The 13,978-nt window shown below is 38.6% G+C and overlaps 1 protein-coding gene across 5 annotated transcripts in view; it reads left to right on the top strand.

The window, feature by feature from the left end:
• Positions 1-13,978, top strand: part of LRRC4C (leucine rich repeat containing 4C) — a 529,928-nt gene that overhangs the window by 311,649 nt on the left and 204,301 nt on the right. For all 5 annotated transcript variants that reach the window (XM_021711583.1, XM_021711582.1, XM_008056510.2 and 2 more), the window contains one exon: positions 11,453-11,546. The gene's annotated coding sequence lies outside the window, so the exon portion shown is untranslated. The remainder of the gene's footprint in view (positions 1-11,452; positions 11,547-13,978) is intronic.

The raw sequence follows: 13,978 nt of genomic DNA on the forward strand, positions 1-13,978 counted from the left end.
TGGCCGCTCCCGGCCACCGCAGCCTCGACCTGCTGGGCTCCGGCGATCCTTCCTCCTCAGCCTTCCAAGTAGCCGGAATTACAGGCATGCGCTCCCACGCCCGGCTGATTTTTTGATTTATTATAGAGATGAGTTCTCGCTGCCCAGGTGGGTCTCGAACCCGCGGGCTCAGGCAATCCACTCACCTCAGCCTCCCAAAGGCGCGGGATTACAGGCTGAGCCACCGAGCCCGGCTTGTACCTCAATTATTAAATGTGAATCCAGTAAATTATTTCAATGGCTGTTTATTATTGCCTGCCTTAGCGATGTACAGGAGAAAATGTGATGTCATGGAATGCTATATACAGGCAACTTGTCCACAACTTCAGCTCTCTCCAGTAGCTAAAGGCAAACATATATGTATTATGGTTTGCATAGGAAGAAGTAAAACACTGACTTTGCTACATTCTACATTGACTCCCAAATTATTGCAATATATATTTGAAAACACAATATGTGAACTTATTATACTGTGTCATTGAATTGATATTAGTATGAATATATTCTTCCAGGCAATTCATCTCTTGCTTTCTTTTTACTTCAGGTAATAGTAATAATATGGTATCTTTATTTTGAGATTTAAAAACTGAAGAGCCTAGAAGACTTCCTGGACAACAGCTTCCTATTCCCCATGTTAAAAGAAACAAGACTACTTTAAAGTGGCTATACAGATTAAATTCCACTTTAGATAAAAAAAAAATAATGAGGCACAGAATATTACACTGTCCAAAGTTACATAGCCCTTGGAAAAGTAAACTATCAAGTTTGAATATAAATGTTCTCATTTTACTTCTTCCTATGCAAACCAATTTTTTCTCTTTTTTTCTTTTTTTCGTGTGTGTGTTGGAGTCTCACTCTGTCACTCAGACTGGAGTGCAGTGGCACGCTCCCGGCCACTGCAGCCTCAACTTGCTGGGTTCCGGCCATCCTTCCGCCTCAGCCTTCCGAGTAGCTGAAACGACAGGCGCGCGCTACCACGCCTGGCTAATTTTTTTGATTTATTGTAGAGATGAGGTCTCACCAAGTTGCCCAGACAGGTCTCGAACCCGGAGACTCAGGCAATTCACTCACCTCGGCCTCCCAAACTGCGGGATTACAAACTGAGCCACCAAGTCAGGCCTAAAACCAATTTTTTTTAAAGTGTATGAAAAATATTTTATTTTGAGTAATGTTGGTTTACAAACCTTGCCATTGTTTGCATTACAGACCTGTTAACATGTCTGAAGATAATGATATTATTTATACATAATGATTGAATCTATTACTTTTTGAAAAAAATCTCAAGCACATCCACAATTAGAATGTGGAAGCATAAATGAAAAAAATTGATTTTCTAAGTGATGTAAAACTTTCATAGGTTTACATGAAAGTAACCAACTTCATTATTTGTTTGATTCTTAGTTTTTGCGATAATTTGGGAGTCAATGCAGAATGTAGCAAAGTCAGTGTTTTGGATTGTACTTGAGGTTTTTATTTCTGTTGGTGTTTAATAGACTAAATATCCAGAAAATGTACATGCAGAAGAGTTACAGAAGACTTCTCTTTAACCTCCGGCCCAGTGTATGGCTAACTCATAGTAAATGTTTATTAAATGAATGGCTGACTGATAGACTCATAGATGAACTGACTAACTGACTAAGTCAATGACTATGAAAATATATTCATACACTGAACACAGATCCAAGAATTATTGTGAAGCTCCATCGCTTCTGATGAATATGTTCTTCTCTATAAAGCAGATAATGAAAGAAGCCTTCTTTTTATGTCATTCATTTTCTACCAGGGAAGAGCAAGATTCAATGAATTTAAAACAAATATGAAACACTGAGACTTCTCAATTTTTTATGAGAGCTTTAATGAGATATAACGCATATACCTGAAATTCACTCAGAGTATACAATTCAATAGTTGAAATTTCCCATTTGGATCTTTCTATTTATTTATGAAAAAGTGACTTCTCACGTGAAGGCATCTCACATGATCTCGAAAGGGGAAGCATCTATCTGTATTCGGTCTCTATTGAAAATCCTATCATTGGAATTGGCAGATTTCTGAATGACTCCATGAAAAACCCAACAGGAGACTTACATTTCCTTTTCTGCCATTCCTAGAGGCTTCCCTGAGCAGTAAAAGTAAACCTCAACTTCCAAACATGGCCATCTCAACTAATCACATTCAGCGTTAAGACTTCCCAACCTCTATCCAAAATCTGAGTCTTTCTTTGCTATGTTTTTCACTTTTAATTCATAAGCAAGCCTTATTGGGATTTCTTCCAAAATATATTTCAAAATCTCTACATTTCTCAATGTCCATTTCTATCACTGTGGTTGGAGCTTTTATCGCTCTTGCCTTAACTTCTGTAATATTTCTAAACTTCCCTCTCTACACTTAATTTTACCCTTGCAATCCATTATCTATGCATTGGTTATTATCATCTTTGAAAAATGCAAAATAGACTACAGCCATACCATTCTGAATGTGCCCAATCTCACCTCAAAATGCAAAAGGGATCAATGACACTCTCCACTTATATCTTAGAAGATTCCATTACAATGAGATTGAAATCCAAAAATGTTGTAAGGAACTGCAAGTTTCCACAGTGTTTATTTCCTATTTACCTCTCCAATTTCAATTTCTAGCAGTGTAATTATCATATTCCAGACACAATAGTTTCCTGTTTGCTCCTTGGATGTGTTAAACACTACAAACTGACCTAAGTTGTTTTGATCCTACAGAACACATTAGCACATAGATTCTTTCTTTGGTAAATAATAATCACCAAAAAAGCCTGAGGCAGTTGTGGGTTAGCCATACCCTCGGTACTAGGTTAATAAAGCCAAGTCACTGTCCTAGTTTTATTAGACAGACATGCTTGCAATAGTGAAAAAGCACAAAACAGTTTTTACTACCTATTCTAAGCACAACAAAGTCCAACTTATTTGGTCTTTTGGGTTCTCTGAATGCCACCTTTCAGCTGATAGCATTCCAGAGGCAGAATTACTATAAATTTCTAGTCCTATCAGCCAATGAAATGTGTTTCTCACCTATGGCAGAGAACCAATTATGGAATAAGCCTAGGGTGTCATCCCTGATACGTTTCTGGCCACACTAGATTCTTAAACAGTGTTAATATATGTGTGAAGAATGTCTTAAAATATGTAGGTCACCCCACATGTGTTGAATACCATTAATTTCACCACTTAAGGTTCATTTTTATCAATGATAATATCAGCTATTGACACATTTATTTGCTAAAAAAAATGCCACTTTTTGATATTAGCTAGGATAATTAGCTGTTTGATGTTGATTAACAGAGGGAAAATATGTTTCTGTATTTATCTCTTCAATGTGATTTTTAAAAATGTAATCCTAACAAATGACAAATGACTGAAATGTGTGTTCTTAATTAAGACAAGTGACCCTTTCTTTCCTGGAGTCAAAGCATAAGCAGCTGAAGCATATAATAATACTGTCTACATTGACATAATTTCAAATAAGTAGAAGTCATTTTAACAATAAGGTCACTTCAGGAATTTTGCATTGCTGTTGACTCTATGCAAAAATTGGTGAAAGACTTTGCAAGGGCGACTGTCCATGAAGACAGTCTTCATGAGCGGGTGAGTGCAGCTGAGTGAGTGAAAGACCATCAGTAGGAATACTCAGGATCAAGCACCCAGGGGTGCCCTTTGGAGGTGGTTACAACCCAACATTATCCTGAGATTGAAGCACCCAGCATATAGGATCATCAGCCATTCTCAGGGGGTCTCTCAGGAGGAGGCAGTGGAGGTCAGCTGCTCCTCAGTGCCTGACGCCTGGTCCACACCACCCCTGTGATCACAGGCCGGGCACTAGCAGTGGGAACTGTACAAAGGGCACAGTGAGGAAACCTGGCACTGATTCCTACTGATGATGAGTCACTGGTCACCACCATTTTCTCTGTTCCGGAACTAAGCAGAGACCTGTGCTGGACAGTCTGGCTCTGTTCAGACTCCAACGTGAGACACAGAGGAGATCTCCACACCCCTCTGTGATTGGCCATCGCTGGCCCAGAGAAGAAATTTAAGGAACGGACGTGAAGACACAGATGCCCCACCCCACACCAGACCAGGCACGATGCATCTGATCTGAGTGGGAGACTTGGCAGTAGCAGGAGCAGGAGCAGCAGAGGAGTGGGATAGCTTCAGAACCACAGCTCTCCCATCACACCCTCATCAAACCTCAAAACTGCACAATGCCTCCATCCCCACTCCTGCCTCATAATTGAACAAATCCAGAGGGTCTACATAAGGAGGAATAGGGTACTGAGCAGACAGGAGTGAAAACTATCCCACCATCACTGAGCAACAGAATTAAAGAAGGGGGAAAAAGGGAGAGGAAAACCATCAGAAATGAAGAAGAATCGCAGGAAGAACACAGGTCCCATACAGACTCCTGGGAAGACAGTACCTGAGAAGACAGAGTTTGAAACTCAAACAATGAAGAGCCCCAAAAATGACGGGTCTCAAACCACAAGCTAAGACCTCAAGATATTAATAAAGAGAATGAGTAGAAATAAGGAGAGCGAAGAGGAAAGAATGAAGGAGTTGATAACTAAGATGACAGAAATAAAGAATACAATAAATGAAATAAATACCAAACTGGCAAACACGGAAAGCAAAATTAACCAAGCAGAAGAAAGAATCTCAGAGTTTGAGGACCACAATATGGAGCTAACACAATCTGTTAAAAAAAGAAGCTTTGAAAGATGGGGAAAAAAGCCTTCAAGAAATGTGATTATATCAAGAGGCAAAATCTAGGATTAATTGGAATTCCTGAGGCAGATAGAGAAACAGAGACCCTGGCACAAACATTCAATGAAATTATCCAAGAAAACGTCCCCTATTTCATTAGAGACTTGACCATCCAAACACAAGAGATTCAGAGAACTCCTACAAGATATCAAATGAGAAGACCAACTGCTAGGCACCTAGCAATTCGCCTACACAAAGTTGGTATAAAAGAAAAATCCTAAGGTCAGCAAGAGAGAAAGGTCAGACTACTTACTGGGGAGACTAATCAGAATAGCAGTGGGCTTGTCTACAGAAACACTACAGGCTAGAGGAGACTGGAGTCCAATTTTCAAAGTTCTCAAAGATAAACAATTCCAACCAAGAATTTCCTACCCAGCTTCATCAGTGATGAGGAGTTAAAATCCTTCCCAGACATTCAGTCCCAAAAGCTTACACTGTCTCCAGACCAGCTCTACAAGAAAGGTTTACAAAAGTATTAAACACAGAAAAAAGAAAGAAAGAAAAAATAATGACCATGCTTTCCCCAAGAATATAGGAAAAAGGCTGAGAACATACACGTATATATCAACCCCCAACTTAAAAGAAAACCAATAAACAAATAAACAAACAACAACAACAACAAACCCTATAAGAACCTCATGACAGGGATAAGCCCTCACATTTCAATAATTAGTCTGAACATGAATGGACTAAATGCACCACTGAAAAGACATAGAATGGCAAACTGGGTTTAAAAAAATGATGTTGCAATATACTGTCTCCAAGACACTCATCTCACCAGAATGAACTCTCACAGACTCAAAGTAAGAAGACAGAAAATGAATTTTCAGGCAAGTGGAACACAAAAGAAAGCAGGAGTTGTGATCTTAATATCAGACAAAATATCCCTTCCAGGTTGGTCTCGATCCCTGGGCCCAGGCAATGCTATCAAAACTTTAAAAAGTTATAGAAGGTTACTACATAACAATGAAAGGTTCAATTCATCAACAAGAAATATCTATCCCGCCGGGCTCGGTGGCTCAACCTGTAATCCCACGCCTTTGGGAGGTTAAGGTGAGTGGATTGCCTGAGCCCGCGGGTTTGAGACCCGCCTGGGCAGCGAGACCTCATCTCTACAATAAATAAAAAAATCAGCCGGGCGTGGTAGCGCGCGCCTGTAATTCTGGCTACTCGGAAGGCTGAGGCGGAAGGATCGCCGGAGCCCAGCAGGTCGAGGCTGCGGTGGCCGGGAGCGGCCACTGCACTCCAATCTGGGCGACAGAGTGAGACTCCAGCTCAAAAAAAAAAAAAGAAATATCTATCCTAAACATATATGCACCCAACATAGAAGCACCAATCTTTATAAAGCCGCTTCTAAGTAAACTAAAAAAGAAATTGACTGTAACACTATCATAGTGGGGGACTTATATACCTCACTATTGATCCTAGATAGATCATCAAGGCAAAACTTCAACAAGGATATCTGGAACCTCACCTTGACACTTGACCAATAGACACCTACAGAACACTCCACCAAACAACCACAAAATATACATTCTCCTCATCACTTAGAACATACTCTATCAACCACATCCTCAGCAGTAACTCAAGCATAAACACATTTCATAAGATCAAAATACTGCCATGTACCTTATCAGAACACAGTGGAATAAAAATACATATCAATACCAACAAAGTTACCCCAAAGCCCATAAAGACATGGACATTAAACAGCATGCTGAACAACTCCTGGGTCAAAATGGAAATCAAAGCAAAAACTTAAAAATTTCTGGAAACAAATGAAAATACAGATACATCCTAACAAAACCTCTGGAGTACCATGAAAACAGTACTGAGAGGGGAATTGATTTCTATACTAACACACATCAAGAAAATGGAAAGCTTACAAGTTAACAGTCTAACAAATCACCTAGATGAGCTGGAAAGACAAGAACACCAAAACCCTAACTTCAGCAGAAGAATCCAGATCACCAAAGTAAAAGCCCAAATACAGGACATAGAAGACAAAAATTATAGAAAAAAAAAAGTCAATGAAACCAAAAGCTAGTTTTGAAAGGATAAACAAGATTGACAGACCCCTAGCCAGACTGACAAAGAAAAAGAGAGAAAAAGTCCAGATAAACACAATCAGAAATGCAAAAGATCAAATTACAACTTACCCTGAAGAAATACAAAAAGCTGTAGAGATTACTATGCACACCTGTATGGAAACAAACTCAAAGACCTAAATGAAATGGATGACTTTCTGACATCACACAACCCCCATGATTAAAAGACAAAGAAACTGAGATATTACATGAACCAATAACAACCCAGAAAATTAACTCCATCATAAAAAACTACCCACAAAAAAGTTCTGGACCAGATGGCTTTCCAGCGGAGTTCTACTAAACATACAAGGGGGAGCTAAGACCAATCCTATGGAAAGTACTCTAAGCAAGCAAAAGAATCTGTCAGAAACCTTCTTGCACGAATAAAGATCCTTGGAAAAGACTCAGGGTACAAAATCAACATGAAAAAGACAGTCACATTCTTATACACCAACAACAAAGAGTCAGAGAACTAAATAAAAAGCACAATCTCATTCACAATAGCAACAAAAAAGATACCTTGGCATCTTCCTAACCATCTGGTGTCTTGTGAACTCAATGACAGTGTTATGGGGAAAACTTCTCATCTTCCCTCTATTCTCTGCACTGTTACCAGAGTGATGATTCTTAAACCAAGCCCACTTAAAACACATCAGAACCATTGCATCTGCATAATTTTAGGGATAGCTTCCAAACTCCTTAGCACGACATGTGAGATTGCTCATGAATTTTCCCCTACTACAGTATGCATGTTAATTCGTTACACCTGCACTTGTATGTGTGCGTGTGACAACACACACACACACACACACACACACACACACACACACACACACTTGTCACCTCTCACACTAATCGTTCTGAATTTCTTGTTCACAGAAGGGAACTTGTTGGGTTCTTTTGTAGAGTCTCCCCTGATTGGTGGTCTTCTGCTCTTCCTTAATTGACGCATTCCTACTTGTCTTTGAGGCCTCATTTCTTTAGAAAGGTGTTCTTGATTGTCTCCAGTCTTCTTCTGGTGCCTCTGGTAACACCCACTATGTACTTTGCTCTATCATGGAATGTGTCATCTTATTCTACAATTATTTGTACCCATTGCTACATCATTCAATAAACTATGAGTTCCTGGAAGTAGAATCTGTGTTGTTCGATCACAGTGCTCTGTCCATTGGAGGAGCTCTAGACATACTGGATGAATAAAATTCAGAGGAAAAAAGGAGTAAGCTCTGATTCTAAAACATTCCCAGATCTGACAATAATCTATGGCAAAATGCCCTTCAGAGAAGGTGTGTGCACTTGCTGGAAGCATTTTCTATCTTGAGTGGATACAGCCAACTTTATTCCCTGGTGATGTCAATATGGCACCTTTTATCAGCTTGAAAATCCTCTGGCACTAAAAATGCATAAAGTCTAGAGGCTGTTTATGAGACTAAGAAGGTGAGTCAATAGACTCTGTTCCAAATTGGCAGGAAGAGACATCGTCCTAAACAGCTAAAGCTCCATAATTCACACTGAGCTTCTCATTAATTTAAATGTTAATGTAAATTTAAAACATGTTATATTGATTTGGAACTATTTTTGTATGAATATTGCATAACTGAGTTGCTAACAGCAGAACCCAAATGGACATTTCTTCACATCAACTTACCACAATTAGGGAAAAAGGTGAAGCCTTCCCTTTTAACTCCCTTTTTGTCATGTAAAATGTTTGTTTTAGTATAAGGTCTAGCTGTGAGAAGTTGTGAGAACCTCTGGCTTTAAGTGCAATTGCTTTAGACAGTTCTGAGCATAACGATGAATGTCTGAATCTATTCTTCTAGGGTAGTGAACATTTAATTTCCATGACGTATGGAAATTAGTGTCTTTCCCATTTCATCGGTATGAAAAATAAAGTCCACGTGACTGTGCTGGGTATTTCCATCTCTTGTTACTTCTTTAGCCGTCATCTCCTTTTATTGGCACTTACATTTTTTATTAAAAGCAAAACGCAATTGACAAGGATATTCCATTACATTAGGCGGACATCAAAGAAAATATGATGATGATGGTGATGATAATTATGATGTCAGCAATACCAGAGCATTCTTGCTCTTGGCTGGACCCTCATGTGAAGTACTTCATAGAAATTTCCTCATTTGATCCATACAGCAACATTGAGGTGGTGCAGCTCTTGTCATCCTGTTTCATAAATTAGAATATTGACACACAGAGTCGCAACCAGGAAATGATGCTGCTGGCCCAAAGTTTGTCTGACTTCAAAGTCCTATCTGGAACCGCTATGCTGTCTGAGTCTTAAGCTAACGATGTGATTAACACATGCAAGCCTAGAAAAGGGAATTTCATTTTTAAGACATGCATATAAGTATACAATTGAGGAATTCGACATTATATGGAAAAAAGGGGAAGATGGAGAAATTCAGAAACCTGGTTTCCGGGTCACAGACATGTTGTATTCCGGTTCCCTTTACCTGCATAGTGTAAAATGTAAATTAATTGATTAGTGAGGCCTATTCCAGGCCACACTGTAGGCAGCTGTATAATTATATGATTCATTTTGTTCTAATCAGTTCACCCTCTGCCTCATGGCTGTCTTCAAAACCACCCATCATAATGCTGCCTCTTGTCTGACGTCCATGGACCTGCAGACAACAACTCCCAACTCAGATCTCTGTGCTAAAGAAGAATCCTGCTATCAACACATTTCTTTGAAACATGCTAAATATCAAGAATAATACTCAGGTTAAAAAGAAAAGGCATCACTATGTTCCCCTGACACAGAAATGAAATGCAAAACTCAAAAGTCCTGAGAGAAATCAGTAAGGCCTTCAGAGATCAGAAGGTGAATATTAGCCGATGCATTCAGAGGTTAAGGTAATTTGGGCCTGATAGAACCTACTTGAGTTGAATATGTGCTGACCCAGTGTAGCCATCAAGCTTGTAGAGCCTGAACATATACCACAGAGCACAGGAAGAAGGTGTATAGCTTTTGGGATTAAACAGACTTGCCAGTTTCTGTCACTAAACTCTTTCGGGGTAACTGACAAAAACACCAGTGTCTTCACCAGTAAAACGGAAATCACAATTCAAATTTTTCAGAGAGTAGTTATGAGATTTAATTAATAAAATAATGTAGAATGCTTAGCCCAGACTTAGAAGTATAATACAGGTTTAGTCTCCTTTATTTTAATAATAGCAGCAAACAAATCTGATGCATCCATTTTAAAATGACCCTGGCAAGTAATGACTCCAGCTATCACTCAGCCATCAGCTTTAGAAATTATTATTGTTTTTGCAAGACAGTAACATATAAAAACAAATTGGATATTCACATTTCATCAAGAAATATCTGACCTGTTTCCTTGGAAGATATATGAGAGAAAAATAAAGCATGTTATCATGCTGCATTCTGTAAGCTATCTTGCAAGTTGCCCATGTCTCCTCTGTTCCTTCAGCATTTCAACTTTTTCTTCTTAACATCAGGATAGCCAAACTATTGGTCATCAGGTCCCAAAGGATTATAAACCCATGAGTTAAAAATCAAATTTTACTAAACTCTATCAGGTAGGCAACTGAGTTATTTTCAAAACAATGCATGAATTAGTCGATTGGTTGCAATTAATTGATTGCAATCACCTTAATATCATTTATCCACAAATAACTCATTGTTCAGCAGAGAGAAACTAACTATTGGTACTAACATTGGTACATATAAGTTTATATGTACCAATATGTATCAAAACTTAGGCTTGATCTAAACTTGATGGTTTTACTCCCACAGATTCTCCATGATCCTTCTACCTACATTAACCCATGGCCCTAGGAGAAAAATTGTCATAGAATTTGAAAGATGGAAGAAGCCTTACTGGCAATTTTGTACCAAGCCTTTCATTTGACGTGTAGAAAGATTAAGACTCAGCAAGTTTTGTATATCTGCCTAAAACTGGCTGGCTAATTATGGTAGGGTTATGAATGGAATTCAGTTCTAATTTCCAATCCAATTCTTATATTTACCTATATTTTGCTGTTACATCAAACTGAGAAATCTGAAAATTACAGTGCATGCTTTCTAGTTTTTTATGTTTGTTTGGCTATCAGAGTTGAAATAAACGGATAAATCTGTATTGCTTTGGGCTCATGGCCAGAAGGATGAAGTAAAAACAAGAAGCTTTTTTAAAATTTATGAACAATAAGCTATTTATAGATAAAAACTTTCCTTAGTGAACTTCATTTGACACATTTCAGCAATAAAATGCAATAAGCACTGACAAAGAAATGAAGACGAATATATCCAGAAATGACCAAAGCAAGTGTATACACACATGTTTATATATTTTACAAATATTGCTTTCATTTACCCATCTCTAGGTCTGTTAGCCATATAATATCCACATAGACATGAACCATAAACTGTTTGTCATTTTAAATTGCTAAATTTTATTGGAAGAATGTAGCAAGCAGGAATGTCTAAAGCTCATTTGTTTTCACGGATATGGTATGGTTTTAAAACGCGATATTTGTGTTCTCTTCCTCCAGGTGTAAAGAGACATCACCTGCAGAAATCCAGTGCCCTTAGTTAAATTCTTTGGGTTTTCTCAGGAAGATGAAAATCTGCTGAAATTCTGCTAAGGTAAGTTCCAAGCACCGCGAATCTGTTCTCCCGGGGCTTCCATGCTAGCTGGCTGCATTCAGAACAACGTGGGGGTCAGAAAGAAAAAGAATAGATAAAGGCAAATCCAGGTATCACTTTGATCAAGAATGCAGGAAAGATCTGAGGGAGTTGTTTCGGTGCATGACAAAAATGAGCTCCGCGGTGTTTAATCCCAGCATCGGTTAGATTTGTCCATCAAGCCCTGTTGTGCTTGGCAGTTGCAGACTATCCCAACATGGCAGGCTGCCCTGTGAAATTTCCAGTGGGGAGGAGCCGACCGGAATGCGTCGTCCTGCATCTCTAGCGATGGAGGGGTGGAGAATGAGTTGAGCTGAAATCGACAAAACCTTGCTTTAAGGTGTATCAGCCAAATAACCCACTGACCAAGAGGAGGAGAGAGAAAAGGAAATAAGAGGGAGGGCACGGGGGCTATTATAAGGATTATTTTTTCCGCTTGGAAAAAAATTGGATACGGGAAATAGGTATTCTTTTCTATCATTATTGAAGAATGGGAGAGACCTACCAAAAAGAGGAAGAGCCCTTTAGAAGTTGTATCAGGATTTTCTTAACCCGGACGCACACTAAGAGAAAACCTGATTCTAGGCAGAATTTTTGCCAGCTTCTTGTTAGAAGTCACCTATTTTCAGAATCAGAGTGAACATACTGTATGTGTGATCATCGAGCAGTTTACTATAGGGTAGACCACTACCATGTATGCTTTGAAATATTTTTTAAAAGTGAAAGTCCATGACATGTAGTGATTTTTTCATTACCCTGCAAAGAGTACGTGGAGGGAACAGTTTATCGAGGTGGTAAATGAACTTAGTTAACTCCTCAGTGTACTTGTCTCAGCGGGAATTTGTAATTCAAATTTAAGTAATCACCTGTGTACTTGGATTTATTTGTTGGTGTAAAGAAAACCGAGGAAATAGAATGCATTGGAAGTATAAAAAAGAAAAAATGTGGTACATATACACAAAGGAATATTATGCAGCCATAAAGAAGAACAAACATATGAACTTCACAGCAACTTGGCTGGATGTCGAGTAGATCGTACTCAGTGGTCTATCAGAGAAACAAAGAACAGAGTACCATATGTTCTCACTCATAAGTAGACCTTGAACAATTATAATACTATAAGAAAGGTATTGTCAGTAGTGGAAACTGTCAGGGGAGGGGGGCGGGATTGGCAGTTGAGAGAAACTGCTAGGACAGGGAGGAACACACCTCATTAACAAGGGTACCTGCATAATCAATGTTTGTATACCTAACTCTGAATTGTATCCTACATCTTTATAATCAAATGAATTCTAATCAAAATTTTTAAAAAAGAAAGTGCAAAAAATAAACCATAAGCTTGAAGAAACGCAAAATAATTAACTTAGTACAGGACGAAAACCAAACCACATATCTGTAGAAGGTAGCAGGACCAACTTAATATTCTCAACCAAATGCTGCCTTTAAAATGAATCGAGCTTCATCTGAGATTCAAGCTCATTAAAAAATTTGACTTATTCTGGTCGTTTGATATGACAAATTTTGGTGATCTGTCCTCTTGACCAAACTGGAGTGGTAAAAGAACAAAATTAATGAATTGGGCCATTTTAGGCTTCTATCAGGGAAGAGCAGGCATCTGGATTTACCATTTCACTATAAATACATATCACAGAGAAAGAATTAATCATAGAAAACAAGAGAGGACTGTTATCTGGAGGGTGATAACACTCACCACCCTGTGGCATAGATAGTGTATCACCTATTCACTTGAATAATCTACAGAAAGTATGGGTATAGTACCATTTAGAAAAAAATATTATCAAGGGTCTCTTGGGGGTGTATTTCAAGAATACTCAAGATCCACTAGATTGATCAATATTTTAAATCTGACACTCAAAATGTATAATCCTGCAAGCTAATGTGTAAACTTAAAAGTACAGTTAAATGTATAAAGGTCCTGACCTCAAGCTATTCACTTTAAAAGGAAAGGACAGCCCCTTGCTACCAAATCTCAGCTCCTGCAGGAACTATAGACTTCTGATATTTAAAACAGGAACCTGGTTTCTCTCATCTTTTTTCCTCAAGTATAGTATGAAAGCGTCTTGGATTTAAAATATGCTGTTATTTACATTTAACCAAAAATCAACACAGGGTTGGACTTTGGTAATGAAGGACTAAAACCCTGCTAGAATGAATGAAACCATGAAAGAGGAGCAATGGATATAGTCCCCGAGAAGGCGATCTCAGGAAGGGACATGCAGGGCGTACCAGGGGACATGTGAAGAGACATGTCAGTGCCCAGATCAAAAAAAAAAATTACAGAAAGATTTGAGTGTCGGGATGTACAATCACAAATGCACATTGAAGAGCCTGCAGACATGTCTACTACAGTCAGTGAGGGATGAATTGGAGAA

Source organism: Carlito syrichta, unplaced genomic scaffold, assembly GCF_000164805.1.
Source record: "Carlito syrichta isolate Samal-C Ts95f unplaced genomic scaffold, Tarsius_syrichta-2.0.1 Scaffold302385, whole genome shotgun sequence".
Taxonomy (NCBI): Eukaryota; Metazoa; Chordata; class Mammalia; order Primates; family Tarsiidae; genus Carlito; species Carlito syrichta.